The sequence below is a fragment of the Pieris rapae genome, chromosome 11 (genome assembly GCF_905147795.1).
Source record: "Pieris rapae chromosome 11, ilPieRapa1.1, whole genome shotgun sequence".
Lineage (NCBI taxonomy): Eukaryota > Metazoa > Arthropoda > Insecta > Lepidoptera > Pieridae > Pieris > Pieris rapae.
The window spans coordinates 7725877-7738207 of record NC_059519.1 but is presented as its reverse complement, the minus strand read 5'-3'; the positions used below and the strand labels follow the sequence as shown (position 1 = coordinate 7738207).

Here is a 12331-nt window from a genome sequence, read left to right as displayed (position 1 = left end):
AGGACGATCGTACAGCTTGAATAGATTTATATAAGAAATGGTTTAGAATTTTTAAATGTATCACATGTTTAACAACGCAACAGCGGTCTTCGCGGTGACATTGGCCTATTTTCATTTTTAAATGACAGACGGAAGATATAGCAAAATAATTGATAGTTCGACATATATTATTGCGAACGATTTATTAAAAGGACATAATATAATGTTTACAGCATCGCACCAGTCACTTACAGGTAAATGTTATCAGTCATATAAAAGTCAGCTCAAAATACAAATAACCTGATTAAGTTTAGGCAATTCTAGTTTAGTTAATTAATATTTTTATTATCTTTTATATATATTTTTATTCTACTACTAAGTAATCAAAGATAACGAGTGCGATATAAGTAGGTATATACTTTTTAATTTATCAACAAGCATTGCTTTACTACAAAAACACAATTACTTGAGACACAGTTTCTTATTCGATAGTAAGTCTATAAACTTTGATTTGTAGTTTGAATATAGAAACCGGATATGTCAGTCAAAACCATGACAACGATTGGTGTCGATATTTTTGTTTAAAATGAAATTTATTAAACGATAATGCATCTTTTTAAAATAGTTAACATTCTAGTTACCATTTACTTTATAATTGTATGTAAGTACTATTTTAGAATATAAATCTGTGTTTTCCGCTGTATTTAGGAGTAAAGGAAAAAATACAGTTATAACTTGACAAGTCCAACAAAACATATGCACATATATCTTAATATGACATGTAGTTTTTTTTTGTCACTGGCAGGAAATTTAGCTGATATCAATAATGATTATGTATAAATTCACTGAGTTCATATTTCAAAAAGTAACAATTTATGGTGTCATCATAGAATGACAATCTATTGAGAGCTCAGAAGATTGTTACTGTCTCATATGATTACTATCTAATTCATGAAAGTATAACATTAGTCTTCTGTATATTAAAAAATACACAAAATCTTTACATAATTTTAAGTCACACACTCACGCACAAAAACCTACACACTTTTTAATGCTTTTTATACAATGTTTTTGTATGGTAAACCGTCCAGGGCATAAATTTTTTTTACTTGTGTAATTTTTTATACTGTATGCTGATAGCTACGTAGATAAATGAATCTATAATGCAAGCCTGCGATTTCGTCTGAATTTTAATATTTCTGCTCCGTTTCATTATTTGTACTGAGATTAAATCAATGATAGATACTGTTCCAACTAATTAATTTGTTTATCTAAACATAAGCTCTTCTCATTAAAATAAATATGTGAACTTTATTTGTTTTATCGTATGATCCCAACCAAGAATCAAACTTATATAAGCATAGACAAAATCATAAACAAAAATTACATATATATAAAAGAACCAATTCGTGCAAAGAGGTTACATACATAAACATAGATACCCAGACTAACTAGACTAACCATTAAAATAATATTATAATTCAAAACGTACGGACGGTTTGCTTGTCACATTTTTAAGTGTACCGAGTATTTTCGTATTGGGAACTTGTCCAAATAGCTCTCGTTAAATAAAAATAGCCTATGAGTGGCGATCATTAGGAGTATAAGAGGTTTCAATAATTAAGCCAATAGGAGAGACATCGCGACTTCTGTCAATTAAGATTATTAGTCATGGAATGTTTTAGCATAATATAACAATGCAATCACACAAAAAATTCTAAGCATTTAAAGTGTCATATTACATCTAATTATTGTTTAGTAGATTTTGATGAATTGTCAATATATTACGAGTATTATATTTTTTTTATTTATGTTTCAATCATTTAATTATTAGGTATAGGAGTCGGTATTAAATAAATGTAATTTTAAAGAATTTCACGGAAAAGTAACGTTATACGTTATAAAAAATTTTTAAATCCTTATTTTTTTTTGTGAATGATAAATATTATTAAATTGTCCATTTTTAGATACATCTCGTATATACATATAATATTTATAAAACAGATAAGATGCAACAAATATATTTATGGAGAAAGGAAGGTAATGCTCTTCCTTCCTCCTACTCGACGAATTTTCGACTTGTCTAACTACTGACTAGACAGCCCAAAGACTTCAGGGGCAAAGGTTGTTTATGCGCTTAGCGGTTTGAACTTGGTTAGCATTTCAGAGTATTACATCAGCACACTGATTTTTGGTGTCGCTGCATATCCCCTACCTCATTGCCATATATAGCAGCAAATCTATAAGTGAGATATTCCAGCTGAGCTGCGAGTTCTAAAACAGCCCGAGTTGAGCTGTCATAGCGATTCAGACTAACTGCGAGATCCATTCTAAAAAGAAAGGTTGTCATTCAAAAATGAGCCTAAACTGATTAGTAATTGAGGATGATTAGTGCAGGTGTGCAGTACAAGTAGAGTCCAATTCTTGTTTAGTGGCTCTGTTAAGTAAATTCTGTAGTCGATAGTTGTCAATCATGTTTTGACGCTACGGGTGAAGGGGGAGGATATGGCTACTCGCACTTCACTCGCAAAAAAAATAGAAGACGCTTCTTATCACATTATTACGCAGACAATTAATCACCTGCACAAATCACTAATCAAAGTGAAAACAGGCCTGTAGGGCAAAGTATAATTCCCAAATGTCACTAATATATTAATCGTACGATGCCTACTCTGACTCTGAATCGACTTATTATCGGCACAATTGTTAGTATTCAATACTTTGTCGACTTCATGATACCTACACGTGATTCATATATGTTCTGAGAAATATGGTATATACTCACACTTGCTAGGTAAGTACCGTATTAGTCATTAAGCAAGACGGTAATTTTTTTAATGTTTAATGTTTAATGTTTAAAGAACTTTATTTCTCATTACAAAACAGAAATATTTTATTTACATGAGAAACTTAATATTAATATTTATATATTATATACGAGCGAGATACACGTCGCCATTAGCCGTAACAATTTTAGTCAGCTATGTTAATTCTAACATGCATCTTTAATGCCTTTTTGAATTTGTCAAACACTCCAATATTGCGAATTTGAGATGGTAATTGGTTAAATAATTGCACACCCTCATACCTAATAGATTTCTTCAAATAATTTGTACGCGGCTTCGGTAAGATAAGCAAACTCGCTCGACGAGTATTGCGTGTCGTTGTGTGTTTGATTTTTTTAAACGACAAGCAACTATGGATAGAGTTATTTAAAATTTTTTTTATCAAAATACAGGTGCTATATACATACAATTGTTTAATTGTCATAATTTTGGTTTCTTGGTAGATTTTATTAGTCGGTGTTAAAAAATTGTATCTAAATAATGATTTTATTAATTTATTTTGTAGTGTTTGTAAGTTAGAAATTATGTTTTTACATGCCGTACCCCATATTTCAATTAGATATATGAAATGTGGCTTGACTAAACAATTATAAATTAAATGACGTACGGATTGAGGAATACATTTTGATATTGACCAAAATCTGCCTATAAGTGATTTTAGTTTGGTAATTATGTGTGATATATGAAAGTTCCACTTTAAATATGTATCTATTCTAAGACCCAGATATTTTTCCCATTTTTTGTTAGTGATTTCAACGTCTTGAACTTTTAACGGTTGAAACATAGGAATGATTTTATTTTTTGCTCTGAATATTACATAAGATGTTTTTGAGATATTTATGGTTAGCAGATTTTGTTGAAACCAAGAATATAGAGAATTTAGGTCTGACTGAGCTCGAGCAACCATAGTCTGGATATTTATACCGAAATAAAATAAGCAGGTGTCATCAGCGTAGAGAGTGATTTGGCCATGTAAACCGAGCTCGTGAATGTTATTAATATATATTAAAAATAACAGTGGACCCAGTATAGACCCTTGTGGGACGCCGCATGTTACTGGTATTTCTGAGCTTTGAGCATTACCTATTTTGACTATCTGGGTTCTGTTTGATAGATAAGATTTGAATAATTTTAGCGCACAACCTTTTATTCCTATACGATCTAATTTTTTAAGCAATAGATTGTGGCTTACGGTATCAAACGCTTTTTTCAAATCTATAAAGACACCCAGCGCCATTTTTTTAGAGTCAATGTTTTCCTTTATATGACTGATAAGATCGACTGTGGCTGATAAAGTGCTGCTTTTTGATCTAAAACCATATTGGCGTTTAAAAATAAAATTGTTAGTTTGTAAGTAAGTATCAAGTCTTGAATAAATAATTTTTTCTAATATTTTTGAAATTGAAGGTAGAATGGATATTGGTCTGTAATTGCCGGGGTCAGTTTTACTGCCTGATTTATAAATAGGAGTAACTTTGGCTTTCTTTAGAGAATCCGGAAATTCACCTTTATGCAGCAGCTTATTAAAGCAGACCGAGAGATATTCAGAGAGATCATTGATAATGCATTTTATGGTTTTAGTATTGATTCCATCTATTCCAGTACTGCAATTTGCGTCTAGTGTTTTTATTATATTTGTTATTTCAAGTGTTGTGCATGGACTGAAGTTAGATAATTCAGCATTAAGACTTTGAGGAAGTGCTAATGTAAAATTAGTGTGAAATTGTGTTGGTATTTCATTAGCTAGTTTCAGCCCTATGGTAGAAAAGTATGTATTAAAAGCTGCACAAATATCGGTTGTTTGAGTTAACTCTTTGGTGTCTATTATAAGTTTTGAAGGTGTGCAATCTTTGTTTAATTTGTTACTAGCCAATTTATTTATTAGACTCCACATTTTTTTTGGGTTATTAGCGTATTTAACAAATTCGTTGGAGAAGTAATTATCTTTAGTTTCCTTTATCTTTCTTTTGACCTCGTCTCTTGCAGTAGTATACTGTGCTTGAACAACTATATTTGTAGGATCTTTTTTCAGTTCAGCCCATAATTGGTTTCTATAATTAATTGCATTAATAGCTTCTCCATTTATCCAATCTTTCTGAGGTGGATTAAGTATCTTTTTCTTCACTTGTTTACATTTCCTTACACAGTCCTTAATGGTCTCTTCTAGTAGAGAATAATCAAGTGTTGCTATATCTAAATTGTAGGTCTTGAATAATTTGTAAAATCTTGAATAATCAATGGCTTCATATTCAGAATATATCAATTGTGGGGCTTTGGATTTTTTTAATTCAATATAAAGTTGCCTATGGTCAGACATTCCAGTCTCAATAAATGCCATATGAAAACAGTCATCTCTTAGATTTGTACATACGTGGTCGATTATTGATTTTCGTGTTTTCGAGTCACGTGTACAATATTTTTTCTGAATTTTGTTTATGATGCTATATCCAGCCTCGTCCATTACATCCATATATTGCTTAGTTTGTTTATCACTCTTTTTCACTAAATCTATATTAAAATCCCCGAAAACTACAGCCCTCTTTCTTTGTACTAGTTGCGATCGAAGATCTTCTAAAAACTTTAGGAAGTTTGTATCTCCAGGATTATATACAAGTCCAATTTCGGTGGCATATCTGTCTAATTTGACCCACAGGTAGTTGTTGCCGTCTTTATATGTTGACTCAGACAAACTATGTCTTATACTGTTATGGACATAAGTTGAGACTCCACCACCTCTAAAATCCGATCTATAATTGAAATAATGAGTGTAGTTTGGTAGATTCATCTCTTGGGCCTGAGTTTCATTAGTGATCCATGTTTCTGTTATGAGTACGATATGAACAGTTTTAGAAATTGTTTTTAAAATGCATTTGAGTTCATCAAATTTGCCTTTCACTCGGATACTCCTAGCATTAAGGTATAAGAACGATAAGCGTGACTTGTGCGGCTGTAGCTGATTATGGTTTTCTAAGACTTCATAGGTATTCGTATCTGTGTTGAGATGTTTGATTGTGTTTGTTACTTCGAGTTTTTTGAAAACATTTTGGTAATAGTGGGTATTCCAGATCTGTATTTAATAGTGATGTCAGTGTCTCCCGCAGCCTGACGTCGCACTAGTTCATCGTTTAAATTTTGCAGATATTTTTGCTGAGCTGGAGTTAAGTCTGAATAAATTTTAATGGCTTCTGGAAATTTAGACTTGTTACGTAATAAGAATTTAGCCGTACTATTTGTTTCGTAACAAACTTTGATTCTACGGTTTTTGCCTGGATTAAACTTTCCTATACGAAAGACCTTAAGGGGTTTTGGTAGATTTGGGTTTATAGTGGAAATCATTTGTATTATCTTATCTTCATCCTTAAACTTTCTTTCCTCTGCGTTAATGGTTATTTGTTCAGGTATACCTGCAATAATAACGTGTTTCTCCCTTTGATTGCGATCTCTAATCTCATTGATCAGAGTTTCATTAGAAAGATGCTTGTCGGTCAAATCGTTTGGCAACAATTCATTATTGGGCGATTTTTCTTCCACTTTCAAAAGTCTGCACTCCCAGGTATTCATTCGAGCTTCAAGCGAGATTATGTCATCCCGGAATTTCCGCATCACCTCGAGAATAGCAGCGTTGAGGTCTTCCCGCCATTGCTGCCTCAGATCCGCGAGTTTACTATCCATATATTTGGTCAGTATCTCAGTGTCGACGTTTAATGAGGATGCGAAACCTGTTTTTGGTGACACCGATGAAGTGGGAGTAATCTTTTTGCTCTTGCAGGCCGAGCACTTCCACTTTTTCCTATTCATTGGAAGAATTCTTTTAAAATCCGTTTCAGAAAGATCAGCGCAGAAGAAATGCAACACAGTGAGACAAGATGTGCATTTAATCATTTCAGCATCAGAGGCATGTTTTAGGCATTTGCCACAATCCATCTTGTATTATCCAAAAAAAAAAAAAAAAAAAACCAATAATAATTAAATAATACCAAAAGAAATAAAAAATAAAAATAAAAAATGTAATGGTTGACGAGCAGTTTTGATCTCGCGTCGTATTGATTGTGAGTACCACGACGAGAACGTTGCGCCACTACGGCGTTGATTTCACAGGCGAATAAATAGTACAGTTCCTTGAGATACTATAACACTGTTACGTGACTAATGTATGATTAATCACAAGTCACGTATACACTTTACATCAAGTCCCAGAAGTTTTGGTAAATAAGAACCGTTTCTCTCAGCAAATAGCACAGTTAACAAGAACTCCACTATTACATCTGGATAAGCACTTTTGACTTCGTATTTTTAAGGAAAACTATTTATTTGGTATTTTATTGCGAGGACACAACGTTCGCACCGCGACTACCCGTAATAACTTTTTTGACCTAAATAGACCTAGTTTTGGGCGTAAGACTGTTTCTGACTGAGTTCTGCGCAGTTTTATACATAAAGACCAGTTTTATAGTAAACTAAAAAACAGATATTGGCCGAGCGATACAATTTTATACGCATCAAAACTTGTATGCCTTATCAAATTAAAGTAAAGCAATAAAACAATATCATATGTATTGTCTATCCTACAGTATATGTTACAATCTATCTAGTCTAAAATGCATGGCAATTATGGCGAACATGCATTAAAAAAAAACACACAAATTTTATTTTTAACTAGTAATTTCCTATTTAAAAATACTAATTCTGCGAAGGCACCCGATACCAAGAAACCTAAAACCTAAACCTAAATGAGGGGTTCTTGAACCTAAGGGAGATACTAGAGTTTAAATTAGTTTGTCAGAATTGTTATTAATCTGGATAATGAACAATATTCCATTTGTCATATATAAATAAGTGAAGCAGAAGCAAATTATTATGAATAAAAATGCATTAAATGATAACCTACCAGAGACACTTAGAGATTACAAACATAATATATTGTTTCTTCGCCTTCTTCACAAACTGTTTCTTTAACGGCGACCGATCTACTAGTTAGCATCTTAAGTACATTTTTAAAATCGTTTCAAGTTTGCTTTTGGCTGTTACGTTAACGCTAACTGGTGTAGATTTTTTTACACATTTATATTACGTATTTGAAAATAAACGATTCGTTTCGTTCTTTCGTCTTTTAGTTCGAAATTAAATTGTTTTTAATAACATTAAAATTTCGGTTATCCTTATGAAATTTTTATTCAAACTTCTATAAACAGATAGTTATAATATATATATAAACAATAACAATTACTCCAAAGAAGAATGACAATTATTTAGATACATTATTGTAACATATCATGTATGAAGTTTTGTAAGTTTTTGTGAGAAAATAAATAAATATTATTATTATTATTATTAGTTATCTTACCAGTTTACCAACTTAGGTAAGTTGTATCAAGGTGGTCAACCAAAATTAAATAAAACATTAAAAAAATGATATGCACATTATAATTATTGATTTTCATTCGTAACATAGACAAGTCTTATATTTTATGTTAATACCCGGATTGAAGGTCGAAAAACAACTTTTAGTGACTTATAGTTAGCCTTTTCGATCGGCATCCTTTCACAAAACAAACAAATCCAAAAACAACCTTAGTTATTTGCCGATCTAGCGTTTCTTAATGCTTCTGTCTCACAACTTTTCATATAAAGCTTAGAGATGCCTCTATTACTTCTCTCTACTAGTTTGTCTTTGACATTTTGCGATGACTTACGAGTTAAACTGTTGTGCAAAAAAAGGCCACCTTGATTAATTCACGTTCTAAGGCCGATTCCAATTTATGAAATGAAACTTAATTGTCTGACGTAGAGTGTTTTTTTATTTTTCATGAATTGATGAACGAGGCAAAACAGTAAGAAGTAGTCGGCAATAAAGACAAGAAGATTATTTTAATTTTTTTAATTTAATAAAGTTACTAATGTAAGAACCTAATAACAAAGTGTGATCTACTATTCATAGTTTCCTACATATACTCGTAGAACCCTACCAAAGTTTGGAAAATGTTTGTTTGATTGGTTGAATTAATTATGTTATATGTTTTTCTGCGCGACAGCACCAATATTTATGAACCATTTTATTCTTGTAGTTTATTATCCACATCTTTTTATGCTTAATAATAAAACATTTATTTAAATAAACAATAAAATAAAAATGCCCTTGAAAAATAGGGCAATGAGCGTCCGAGCCCATTTGGCGATTGATTCCTAATATAATGAAGGGTACATCGTTACATTGGAGCTTGCTGTCAGAGGCGGTCTTCCACTGTATAGATTTGTAAGGGGGTGGGTTGGGGGGCACGGGGAGGAGGTTTCGGGGGCTTAGGGGGTGTTGGGGTGTATCGAACGCTGCGTGCGCACCACGTTGCGTATTGTCACCTCTCTCGCATCGTATCTCGTCTTACAGCTTTGTACCAAGGTGCGTGCTATTTGATTACTCAGTGCGAACTCCGACCGAATGTTTACATTGGACCAGATGACACTTAATTGATTTATGCACTTGCCCTATCGTCCATTTGTTTACATTTATCCTCGTTTTGCCATACGATATAAGAAAGTATAATAAACACAGAGCTTAGAGCTTTTACATTTCAAGAAGAAGAAGAACAAATAAAGCTTAAAAAATTTCAATTCAATTCACCGATCGGTTTTTAGGCAAAACATATCAAAGAAAAAAGTAGAGACAAAAAGCTCATTGGAGCATCATTCACGTCTGACTGACTTTACAACTTATTATTTTTCATAAACAAAAATCGTTCCAACAATTTCAAGTTAATAAAAAAAATTGTTTGAAGGACAAAGCTTCAAAACACACTCTGTGAAAGCGCCCTAACAGAGTTTTCCACAACTCACTAACACCAATTCACGATCGTCGCTACGCAGCTTTTCACGCACACACGTGCTCGGAACAAAATAAGCGCCTGAAACTGAACGGCAACGTGAAACGTCTATTCGTCCCGCTTTCTCCCAGCCCGCTGTCCTATTTCAACAGGTTTCGCTTTTCAGCGGTTGCAGTAGAACGCGTGCCTGTAGTAACCCAGCACAAACAGTACGAGGAACACACGTCGTATCCGAAAACTGAAAGCACAGTTTCACTGACAGTTCCGATTTTACCTGACATTCGGCGCCATCGTTCACCTCTCCACGCGCGAATCGTGTATTAATACGAAATTCACAAAACGTCGGATACGATGTAGTGCGGTTTTAAACAAACTATTGTGCCAATAAAATAAACCTAATATTTTGGACTATTGTGTTGTTAACGCGGCATGATGTAAGCTTTGGATTTTTACTGTTTACCTCTTCAGTGTTGTGAGTACTAGTAGTGAGAATGTAGAATGTTTATTTAGACTCAGTCAAGGTTGTGATAAAGAAATCGGACAGTTTTATAGACTTATCAATAATTGTTGAGTTGTACTTTCTCGTTGTATTTAACATGCTGTTAATGTCTTTTGACCAGGCGCTAATTTTAGTATTATTTAAATTTTAATGGTTGTGTCTGAAGAACAATTCTGTTAGAATTCTTCCGGTTGTGAATCAGTGACTCAAGATTTAATTAACTTTTTCGCTAAACATGTGACAGTTTGTCGCGTACCCGAGCTTTATTTCTTAAATTATAAGGTAAGTTTATCTAATAAGCTTTTTATGGCGTGTTTGTCTGTATGAGCTTTTGTTTTCTTTCCGCATTAAATGTGACGATAAGTATTACATGTTGTTAAGCACATTTTCTCACAAACGAGGCCTATATACCTAATGTATACTCCATACGTTAGTCAATAAAAACAGTATTTTTAAATTAGTTTATTTTTATACAGATAAATTACATTATTTCAGTCACATTTAAAACCTAATTACATAACAAAAAAAAAATAAATTCAAATATACATAATATGGGAATCGATGCTATGGGCATAAAAATAACGGAGACGAATTTAAAGGAAATCATGTTCAACATCAAATTAAGAGGCATCTTTTTGGAATTTGCTGTATTGGCTATACAAAAAGTAGTTAAAAGAAATAGGTAGTAGTGTTTTATCATCGGAGTTACCAATACCACTTATCTAAGCTATTTAATACCTCCGACGACTACATAGTCGGGGAATTATCACGAAAATATTTATTAAAAAAAAAATAGGTAATGAATTTTATTTTAAAAGGCATCCACCAAATTTATTGATTTTCCGTACACATCTTCTGTTGCCGCAAGTGTTCTTCTGAAGTCATTTAAGAAGGATTCCTTAACCGAATACAAATAACAACATTTATATGCCCATACGTAGGGCTGGCGCCACATATTTTATTTCCCCCTTCCTATCCTGTCTCAGACAATACAACCTTTTCTTCCCCAAAATCGAGAGTCAAGAACTGTGAAACCATACGGAAAATGTTTAAAAAAATGTTTGTCTCGATACGTTTTCATATATTGTCGTATTCCCAACTTTCTCAAAAATATTTTTTTTTACTTATATGTCCACTTAAAAGTGTGTGTGTTTTTTTGTTTTTTTTTAACACAAGCACAATCGAAACTAGTTGAAGATCAAAGAAAGAACAAAAGCTCAGGTGAAGCTTAGGTGTCAGTCTCCTGTGCCTGATGCACGCCGTCGACTTTTCGGGTTTAAAGTAAGTTGGTTTCCTCACGATGTTTTCCATCACCGTTCGAGCGAATGTTAAATATGCACATAGAAAGAGAGTCTATTGGTGTACAGCGTGGCATCGAACCTACGATCTCAGGGATGAGAGACGCACGCTGAATCCACTAGGCCAACACTGCTCCGTATCTCCTATCAAATACAATAAAGCAATTTTAAACTCCATTATTTTTCATACATACACTTTTTGTATAGGGCAGGGCTCCTTTGTTACGACAAACTAAGAAAATATACTACCTTATTCATAAGAAATCATAAATAACAACAACAATTACATTAATTTAGTTGTTTTGAGAAAAGATAAAATTATTGTTAAGCACTAAAAAAAGTACATCCCTTCATTTTGTTTTACAATTATTTATTTACCCCAAAACCTTTGCTGCATAATACAATTACATAAAAACATATAACACATTACATACTAATAATAAATAAAGCCTCAATTAAGGCTTTTCTCGTATTACAGATATGTTAATTAGTCGGTGAACATGTTGCAATTATCTATGTATATACATCGCGGTTAACCGCACTATAATAATAACCACTTAATGATAGTTTAAACTTTTAATTATCATTAATTTAAAAATACTAATTCAGTCCTATTGCAGTGCAGTACTTTCAGTATGAAAAACAAATAAATGATATAACAACCGAATTCCGTTATGAGAGAATCATTCTAAATTATATTTAATCGTTATTTTTTATTATTAAGAACAAAGGAATATCTACAAAATTTTAACCGACCTCAAAAAATCTGAAGATAGATGTTGGCAAATTATATAATTTAGTTAAGGTTTTTTCTTCATTAGGTCTTTCATTTTTGATTTGTCATTTTTTCGAAATATTGCATAATTAGTTAATAGTTACACCTTTTATAATCAT

The 12331-nt window shown here is 32.5% G+C and overlaps 1 protein-coding gene across 7 annotated transcripts in view; it reads left to right on the top strand.

Moving 5' to 3' along the window:
* Window positions 1-9835: 9835 nt before the first annotated feature.
* Window positions 9836-12331, top strand: part of LOC110994315 — a 195111-nt gene continuing 192615 nt past the window's right edge. For all 7 annotated transcript variants that reach the window (XM_022260877.2, XM_022260876.2, XM_022260875.2 and 4 more), the window contains exon 1: window positions 9836-10421. The gene's annotated coding sequence lies outside the window, so the exon portion shown is untranslated. The remainder of the gene's footprint in view (window positions 10422-12331) is intronic.